At 42.8% G+C, this 10,615-nt stretch overlaps 1 pseudogene; it reads left to right on the top strand.

The window, feature by feature from the left end:
* The first annotated feature begins 2,056 nt into the window (after positions 1-2,056).
* Positions 2,057-7,768, top strand: LOC138835152 (tubulin beta-2 chain-like; annotated as a pseudogene).
* The last annotated feature ends 2,847 nt before the right edge of the window (positions 7,769-10,615 follow it).

The raw sequence follows: 10,615 nt of genomic DNA, 5'->3' as shown, positions 1-10,615 counted from the left end.
ATAAACTTGCCTCTGAGTACTGTCTTTGCTGTGTCCCAGAGAAGCTGGTAGTTTGTGTGCTCATTTTTTTTTGAATATCATGTACAATTGAATTTTGTTTCTAATCTCTTCCATGACCCACTGGTGGTTCAACAGTGTGTTGTTCAGCCTCCATATGTTACAGGACTTTCTTTGGTGGCTTTTGGTGTTGAGTTCTAATTTTATTCCCTTGTGGTCTCAGAGAATGCAAGGTATAACTTCAATGTTTCTGAATTTGGACAGATTTGCTTTGTGACCTAAAATGTGGTCTATTTTGGAAAATGTTCCATGTGTTGCTGAGAAAAACGTGTATTCTGATGCTGCTAGGTGAAATATTCAGTAGATGTCTGTTAAATCTAGTTGATCTATGCAGCTGTTTAGGTCTGCGGTTTCTATGTTGAGTTTTTGCTGAGTTGATCTATCTAGTGGCGATAGTGGTGTGTTAAAGTCCCCAACAATTAATGTTTTTAGATCTATATGAGATTTGAGAGAAAGGAGTGTTTCTCAGATAAATTTGGGTGTTCCGTTGTTTGGTGAATAACTATTTACAATTGTACTATCCTCCTGAAGGAGAGATCCCTTCATTAGTATGTAGCGACCTTCTTTATCTCTTCTAACTAATTTTAATTTGAAGTCTATTTTATCTGATATTAGTATTGCTACTCCTGCCTGTTTATGGGGACCGTTGCTTTGTAGATTTTGTTCCAGCCTTACAAAGTCAAAATGTGTTTGTTTTTATGGTCCTTGCCCAATTTCTATACAAGACTGCCCAACATCTTGCTACCTTGTTATCATCTCCACTGGGTGAGAAGCACATGTGAAGGCTGTTCTGATCTAATTCACTTAGTAAAGAAAGGCATATGCAACGTGAGTAATTTTCTACATTCTGGAGTGGGAAAGCTAAGGTATAAATGATTCTTGATTTCTAGATCCGTTCCTGTTGGTGAGAAGACAAACATACTCATGAAATATTTTATTTATTATTAGTATGATCAATGAATTAATTCAGATCAGGCCTGAAGAAGCACCAAGCTCTTCTCCATAGCTGGTACAGGGCTGACGCTGGATGTGATGGAAAAAGATGGGGTCAGCTGAAACAAAGAGGCTACCCCTCTTGATCTTTGTCACTGTGTAGTTGGTATGTCTGAAAGAAGACCCCTCTCTCTGCCAGGTGATTGTGACTCATGCTTATAATCCACGTTATTCATGAGGCAAACATCTGAGGAATGAGGTTCAAAGCCAGCCTGTGTAGGGAAGTTCATGAGACTCATCACTAATTAGGAGCCCAAATATCTGGAAGTGAAACTGTTGCCTAAGTTCTACTCTTGACTAAAAATCAAACAAGCAAGAAAAAATAAACAAACAGAAAAACTGACTGAGCCAGTCCCTGAGATCAAGCCCAAGACCAGCACAAAAGATGGAGGGGGAAGAGAAGCCCTCTCCCATACTGGAATCCCCACTCCGCACCCCCATAGAGAGTTCTCAGAGGGCTGGAGCTGACTCCTCTACTAAGTGTCAAAGAGCAGAAATGGAGAAAATGAGCATTTCTGGTGAAAGGAGCACTGGTGCAACAGCAAGCTGGGGCAAAAGGAAAAGGCTTCAGCCTGGCCTTTCCAATTGCACAGCAGTTATCCCAAGCCTTTTTATGTCTGAGGCCTCTGGACATATCCAAGGCAGAATATCTCTATTTTAGATTATAAAAAATACTGTGCTACTTCATCAGCTGAAACCTTTAAAATGGAGATATTTGATAACTATTTTCCTATACACAAAGATGAAATCTACTGCTCATTTAAAAACAAATCCAAGGAAAGAAATATAAGTGCAATGGGAAAGTGCTTGCCTTACATGCATGATGTCCTGGTTTCCATCTAAAGCATTGGAGAAAAAAAATGAGAAAACATGGAAAAACCGCCCAGAGTTATCAGAGCATAAAAAGAGCATGTCTGTGCAATGGATGCAAAGTCTCTCTCCCATGGAAGTTCTCTTTTACTTTGGCCTTGAGCAGTCCTGTATGCAGGCTCCTTGACATCATATCATGGCCCATCGCCCCTGGAACAATGAACACTGTGATGAGGTGACTATACCCCAGAGGTAGGTACCAAAATTATAACTTACTCAGAAGGACTAAAGAATGCATAAAGATCTTGGGTTGGCTTTGTGGAGCTTCTGACTAGGCCTGGGGAGTGATATGACCTGCAGACTGTCCAATGGTCATGAGAGACATATAGTTCATTCCTAAAGACACCTCATTAATACCTACATAACCCACACCAACTAGTGCCTTCCCTCCCATGGGCCTCTCCTGTCTAGCAAGGGTTCTGATGGTCTTTTCCTTCAATAAAGTTATGCTGTCTTACCTCTTCCTTTTTGTCTGTAGACTCTTTCCTCAAACTAAGGAGACAAAGGACCTGATCCAGGTGTTACATTTTATTTTTCTTGTCAGTCGAAAGGCTTGAACTCAGGACCTAGACACTGTCCCTCAAGGCTAGTGCTTTTGCACTTTGAGCCACAGGACCACTTCTGGTTTTCTGGTGGTTAATTGGAGATAAGTCTCAAACTTTTCTGCATAGGCTGGATTGAAACTCTGAAGTTTAGACCTCAGCGTCCAAAATAGCTAGGATTACAGGTGTGTGAGCCACCAGTGCTGGACAAATGGTTGTGTGTGTGTGTGTGTGTGTGTGTGTGTGTGTGTGTGTGTGTGTGTGTGTGTGTGTGTGTGTGTGTGTGTGTGTGTTGGTCCTAAGGCTTAAATTAATGCATAAACATTGATTTGGATTTTTTTTTGCTGAAGATTAGTGCTCTACCACTTCAGTCATAGTTCTACTTTGGGATTTTTGGTGGTTAATTAGGGATAAGAATCTCACTGAATTTTCTTGCCTGGACTGGCCTTGAACTTAGATCCTCAGATCTTAGTCTGCTGAGTATCAAGAAATAACAGCTAGAGCCACCACCACTACAGCTGAGTATTCTATTTTATTCCATTCTCTGCTAACTCATGATAAAGAGGCTCTCTCCTAAATTCCCATAGATTTTAGAGTGCTGTGTGGAATACCAGCTATACACAAGTAATGAAAGCTGAAAATCTCAATGGGAAACTGGTGCCCTTCTATGGATATTCTGCATCATTCACTATAGTACTGAGCAGTCCCATATGCAGACACTATACATCCCATCACCATGGCACTGAGCAGTCTTGTGAACAGAGCCATAGACATTGGATCAATATGGCCCTGAGCAGTCCTGTGTGTAGACCCCAACGATATCAAATAACCATGACCTTGATAGTTAAGCATGTGACCTCTACATTAGGATAAAAACCCAACAGTGAAGACTTTCATAGGGGAGGCTGGACGTGAGGGAAGTGTTTATTAGAGGAAAGTGGCTGCTAAAAGATCTGAAGTGGGTGGGTGACATGATGGAGTAGGGTCTTGGAAAGCCTCTACTGAGAGGTATGTGGCCATGGTGTCTTCAAGGAGCAGATGTGTCAGTGTTAGGGAAGAAATGACTAAAAGAAGGATTCAGCTTGTTTCCCCTGGGGTCTATGGAATTCATTTGCTAGGAATAACCAGGATATAATCTGTGTATGAGAAACAAAGGTTTCACCTATCATCCACTCAATGCATGGGGATGAGACTCTGGTCCAGGGAAACCTTGTGCTGAGTGGCTGACATCACTAAGTCACACATCTGTGAGTACCCATCATGTTTGCAGACTCAACACCTAGGTATACCATGTGTGATTGGAACAAACGCATTCCCGGTGTGTCCCTTGGGCACTGATGATACTCTAGCACAGGTTTGGTGGCAACACAAAAAGGGCTCAAGATAAAAGCATTCAGGATCCACCAGCTTTGGTGCCCAGGAAGCAGATAAAAGTTCTGTTTTGAAGCAGGCCATCATGTTGATACTGAAAACCTAATAACTGAATCACATCTTTTGTCTCTATGATCTCAAAGAATGAGTTCATGGATGCAGAGGGAAGAATAAAACAGCAATGATTTATTGAAGAAGAGAATATCAAATGTCTTGCTAGACAGGAGGGGTCCTAAGGGAAGGTACTTACTGGGATGCTTTGTACAGGGTTTAATTGTCTGTAGGAGAGAGCTATATGACTCTCAAGGTCATAGGACAGTCTGTGGCCATATCCATCCCAGACCCAATCAGAGATGTTACACAGCTTGTATGAGATATCTGCATCCTTTAGCCCTTTTAATGGATGTCTGGTCCAGCAGACACCTGTGAGGCTCAATCAGGTCACTGTTCACATGGAAGTCTACTAGTGGCTCAATTGATAGGGCTTCTCTTCTAGCTTTGTGTTGTGTTGTGGTGTGTGTGTGTGTGTGTGTGCGTGTGTGTGGTTAATTGGAAATAAGAGTTCCAAGTACATTCCTTCCCTCTGAGCCAACACTGAACCATGATCCTCAGATCTCAGCCTCCTGATTAGCTAGGATTATAGATTTGATCCATAAACAAAGGGCTGAAAAAATAGTCTTTTAATAAGTTCATAAATTCATTTAAAGAAGTATGAAAACAGCACCATTACTTAAAATTCAATCACCCCTCAGTATCCTCATGGAATGGGCTCGAGGACCCCCACCAATAACAACATCTTCACACACTCAAGTTCTTTATATAAAATAGTATTTGTATAGAACCTACAAATAATCTGCCACACACATTCAAGTGTCTCTACATGACATCATACTTAATAACAGGTACATGCTATGTAGCCAGTGGATTTACTATAGAGTACAGTACAAGTATATGAGAAGAAAATAGTGTATAATTATTTCCCTTGACAAGCCACATTTGGTGGAATCTACAGTGTTGGAATGTGCAGAGACAATAGCAGGTGAATTAAAGGTAAACCTGAAGATGAAAACTGGCAGGAATGGAGACGAGAAAAATGCAAGGAGGTGGAGAACGAATGGGTTAAGGCCTGAAGCATTTGGAACTGGAGAAGAGGAGCCAGTGGCCCAATTAACAGTACTAGGGAAGGAAAAGGGATGAAGAGGAAGGATTAGTTCACATATATTTGTTCTTATCCTATCAAGATTTATTTAGCTTCCTTCAGAATTGAAGTTCTAAGAGAATTATCAGAATTCTCAAGTCCATTCCTTACTAAGTCAGAAATGGATTTCATCTCACAACAAGATGGTAATCACAAAAATATTCAACATCTCCATGGAAGTTTTAAAGGCTAATATCAATCAATGACTTGAATTACCTTGGCAAGGAAGACACCTGTAAGAATTTATGGGTGAGTAACTTTAAAAAACTCCAACAATGACAACTGGCTCTTAACAGCCCAACACTCATCATGAAGCAATGAGCTTTTCCTTCAATGTTGTCTTTTCCATTTTTTTTTGTGAAGCAAGATTACCATATTGCTCCTCTGTAATTTGAGAGACAGTGTCAAGAAAGAGAATGGATAAGTTTGAATCACCTCTTGATGACAAGAAAGCTGAAGCAATTTGATTGTCTCATGACTGTCTCATTGGCCAAGGGGCAAAAAGGGTAGTCACAGTTGAGAGGCATTTTCCATCCACCTTCCAAATGCATTTCTACTTTCTTCTGCCTGTTCTGAATCCACATAAGCTAGCTTATATTGACTGCATCAGTAAAGACTGACTAGCCCTGGAGGATTGGCAGGGATGGGATGGTGTGCAAAAGGCAGAAGTGACCAGGAGGCCTGAAAAGAAGGGAGGGCTGAAGTGAGAGAACCACTGCTAATCTCCTCTTCAAAAAATCCCTCAATGGCTGAACCAATCTTTTCTGTTTCCATGTCTCAAATGCTGTAATTTCTGTAATGAATGCTGAGAGTCACTCAGAATCATAAGCTCTGCCCCTAAGTTTCTTGTCAATTATAGGCCTAAGTCAACTCTTGTCTCCACAGGCAAAAAATATGTTCCTTGGGCCATCATGGTGGACCTAGAGCCTGGAACCTTAGACTCAGTGAGATCAGGACCATTTGGCCAGAGCTTCAGGCCAGACAACTTCATATTTGGTATGTCATCATGGTCTATGGGTCCTAACATCCAGGCACTCCAGTGCTGGGCTGAGCCTTTATACACCTAGATATTGTCCTCACCTAACCCACCTATTCCAGTCCACTGGAGTCATGCCCCTGGCCACTCAGACAGCTCAGATCAGTGCAACTCTGCAAGCCCTCCATGACAAAGAAGCCTCTGAAGGGAAAGATCAGCAATCAGGGAAAGCCTCCAACAAGGTTTCAGCACTGCTGGTCATTTCAAATGCCCGGCAATAACAGAGAACTACTTCAGGACACCAGAAATCAAAGCATAGCTATGTGTGAGCAAGGTGCAGACAAGTGCTTGCAGCTTAGCTTTCCTATGATCACAATGTGCTCCTGTCCCTCCTGTGAAACTAATTACATTTCCAGTATTGAGGTAGGCTCTGTTCTTCATTTCTACAAGTAGTTGATTTGGGTTAAAATGTATCTTCCTCCACATTGTCTTTATTTCTTTAGAACCTGGGTGATTTGTAGGGTCCCAGATACAATGAAAACATTTCCTTTATTTCACCAAAGTTATCTAAATTAAAAGCAAAGCTTGGCTCAGAAGAGTCCTGTTGTCTTCACAATGCAAATGGCACAGTAAATATTCTTGGAGTGTGTGTCCCATCATGGCTTCTATCTGATAGGCCAGAGCGGGGCAACCAATAACTGGACCAAGGGCTACTACACAGAGGAAGCTGAGCTGGTGGAGGCGGTACTGGATGTGGTGAGGCGGAAGTCAGAAAGGTGTGACTGTCTACAGGGTTTCTAGCTGGCCCACTCTTTGGGAGGTGGCACCGGGTCAAGCATGGGCACCCTGATTCTCAACAATATTCAAGAGGGGTACCCAAACCACACCATGAACACCTTCAGTGTCATGCCCTCCCCGAAGGTGTAAAACACAGTGCTGGAACCCTACAACGCGATCTTCTCTGTCCACCAGCTGGTGGAAAATGCAGATAAAACTTTCTGCATCAACAACAAGGCCCTGTACAACATCTGCTTCTGTAACTTGAAGCTACCCACGCCCAACTATGACGACCTGAACCACCTGGTGTCAGGCACCAACAGCGGGGTTACCATCTGCCTGTGCTTCCCTGGCCAGCTGAATGCAGACCTGCACAAGCTGGCCTTGAATATGGTGCTCTTTCCCGCCTGCACTTCTTCATGCCTGGCTTTGTGCCCCTGGCCAGCCGTGCCAGCCAGCAGTACCATGCTCTCTCAGTGCGGGAGCTTCACCCAGCAGATATTTGACCCTAAGAACTTGATGGTCACCTGTGATCTCCGCCATGGCTGCTACCTGACAGCGGCTGCCATCTTCCGAGGCTGCATGTCCATGAAGAGGTGGATGAACAGATGCTCAACGTGCAGAACAAGAACAGCAGCTACGTTGGAGACTGGATCCCCAACAATGTGAAGACGGCTGTGTGTGACATCCCCCCTTCCCTTCCCCCCCACACCACCCCCACATGGACTCACGATGTCGGCCACCTTCATCGGCAACAACATAGCCATCTAGGATCCCTTCAAGTGCATCTCAGAGCAGTTCAGTGGCATGTTCCAGTGCAATGCATTCTTGCACTGGTACATAGGTGAGGGCATAGATGAGATGGAGTTCACTGAAGCTGAGAGCAATATCAATGACCTGGTGTCCGAGTACCAGCAGTGCCAAGATGACACTGCTGATGAACAGGGGGAATTTGAAGAAGACTTGGTGGAGGAACTAGTTTAAGACTTCCCATTGCTAGCAGTGCAACAGGAGTGTCAGAGCCTGCCTACTTCTCAAATTAATGGTGCTTTCCTGAGCTCCTGTTGTCCTGGAGTGGGATCCTTGCTGTGTATCATTATGCACAGCCTTTCCTGTCAGAAACTCACTGGTGGTGAATGTAAAAATACAGATTTCTTTTAAATATAATTGTATGAAAGCCTTATTTATATAAATAAAGAAGTATACATTTTATACTCTTAGTCCTTATTCTTCTTAAGAATCCCTTTTATTCTTTCAATGTATTTGAAATATAAAGGTGGCCAGCAGGATTTAATCTTAGCAATATAGGCCTGGTGCTCAAGAGGAGTTTCAAATTCATGGTATTCCTGCTATTTTGAAGAGGAGTATGACAAATGCCAATATTTTTTATTTTCCCTGGCCCAGTTTTAAAGTTAGCAATCTCTCAATAGCATGCCAGTAGCAAAAAAGCAGTTTGAAGAGAAAGAAAACGAAAACTAAATGTTACAATTTTCCTAGTACCAATTTGATGTTTGGAGTACTGACAGGATTGACGTTCAAGGCTTGTCTGGGCACTGAGGTAGCAGGGCCTCTTCCTCCTTTATTCTGACACAGGACTGGCTATACCTGCCACCCATTACACATTCCTCTTTGGGAATGGAACCACAAAAGGCAGTTATGAATACTGGCCATTAGAGATCTACTTCTCCTTCACACAATGATAGGTTCTTGTCTCATGCCCCATCAGAGGGATTGCAGTCACATTCTCCAGAAACTGTAGCAGGAACCCCGATCCCTGTGCTTACAGTTCAGTTTACAGTGAAGCAGAACTCACAGGATGAGTGCAAGATCTTGGTTGCCAGGGTAGTTTCTCAAGGCATCTGGCAACATTAAGGACAGAAGTGAGTCTAGCTCTTTGAGGGAGTGAAAAGCTGACCAGCCCCATAGTGTATCAAGAACTGCTTGATTCTGTCCTTCCAAGTGAAGGAGAGAAGGGGAGATATGGCCCAATGACCCATTCTCATACTCACTTTTCCAGCATTCAAAGCTATCTGAGCCCCAGGGGGGAGTTGTAAGGACAAAAGGGATGCATGGAGCTAGACTATTGGGTATGGTTACTTTACATGAGTAAGATGGAAATCTCAATTGCTTAGAACCTACAATGGCCAGGAAGAGGTCGAACACTTCTGTTTTCACAGGAGGCCACATCAGTCAAGGGTTCTTTTTGCCAGAATCTTTCACTCTTCTTGCAGTGAGGCTTCAGGTAGGTTGTCTGTGCCAGGCATTCCTCCATGGCCACCAATAACCTGTAAGCCCCTTTTTATTCAGAAACAGGACCTATGGGAATTTAGCAACTTTTAGAAAGCTCTAAGGAAAAGATACTACTGGGTGAGGTGCAAGTTCCTTGCTGCTAGTAAAGTTGGGAAATAGTAATTTCCCTAAGCTTTCCTCAACCAGGCCTGAGGTTGGAGTAGGGTGGAGATGATGGGGTATAGATCTTTAAGCCAAGCTGATCTCACTCATTAGAAAGTAAACTTCCCCAGGGGGTGATCTGTGACTAGAAGCAAGATGTTTTCTGTCCTTGCCCCAAGGCATATCAAAGTGCAATTAGCTTCTAATGTGGAAGTCCTAGGGAGTAGGTGTTGGCCAGCAAATTGACATTCCTGGGTCTCTAGTACTGGAACTGATCAGGTTGGATGATCCCCAAACCCAATAAGGCTACTGGGTCAGAACTGAAGGCAGGTCTGGCCAAAGCACTCTCACTCCTCAGTGGGTTAAGGATTGAGGCCAAGCTGTGATGGAGGTCCCACCTAGCATATCTACCAGTATTTGACTAAGAATATTTTTTAAATTTTATTTTATTTGTGAACATACTGTACAGAGGGGTTACAATTACATGGGCAAGATAATGAATACATTTCTTACCAAGCATTGCAGCCTCCTCCTTTGTTTACCCTTCACCTCCCTTCCCAGCCTCCCCCCTCCCCGCCCACCCAATCCTTCCCCATCTACCCCCCACCGACATTGTAAAGTTCATTTTTGACATGACAATTTGTACTTTTCATTGTTGCAACAGGTCCACCTGAATCCTTAAACGACTCGTTTTTCCCCATCTCCTCCACAAGTTACAATGACATCAAATATATTGAAAGCGGGGGTTATACTGTGGGGGAGGGACATACAAAGCAACAAAGAAATAATCTTATAAATACATTAGAAACACATGCATGAAAGAAAAAAAAACATTAAGATACCTATCTAAGGATTCATTTTCCTAACATCACATTATCTTACTTTTTCCACTTGACTCATACATATACTAGATATTACAAATAAGGGAAACCATGGGACCTGTGTTTCTTTGTGCCTGGCTTACTTCACTTAATATATTTTTTTCCAAGTTATTCCATTTCCTAACAAAGGGGGCAATGTCATTCTTTCTGATGGAGGCATAGAATTCCATTGTGTATATATACCACATTTTCTTGATCCATTCATCTACTGAAGGGCATCTGGGTTGGTTCCATATCTTAGCTATGGTAAATAATGCTGCAATAAACATAGTTGTGCTGGAAGCTTTAGTGTGGTCTTGTTTGTAAACATTTGGGTAAATTCCCAAAAGTGGGATTGCTGGGTCATAGGGGAGGTCTATGTGAAGTCTTTTGAGGAACCTCCATACTTCTTTCCAAAGTGGTTGAACAAGTTTACATTCCCACCAACAATGAAGTAAGGTTCCCTTCTGTCCACATCCCCTCCAGCATCTGTTGTTGTTAGAGTTCTTGATTTTTGCCATTCTAACTGTTGTGACCTGGTATCTCAATGTTGCTTTGATTTGCATTTCTTTTATGGCTA

The sequence above is a fragment of the Dipodomys merriami genome, unplaced genomic scaffold, assembly GCF_024711535.1.
Source record: "Dipodomys merriami isolate MVZ:Mamm:240054 unplaced genomic scaffold, mDipMer1.0.p SCAF_23, whole genome shotgun sequence".
Classification (NCBI taxonomy): Eukaryota; Metazoa; Chordata; class Mammalia; order Rodentia; family Heteromyidae; genus Dipodomys; species Dipodomys merriami.
Note: the sequence above shows the minus strand (reverse complement) of the source record. Positions and strands in the feature narration are given on the sequence as shown.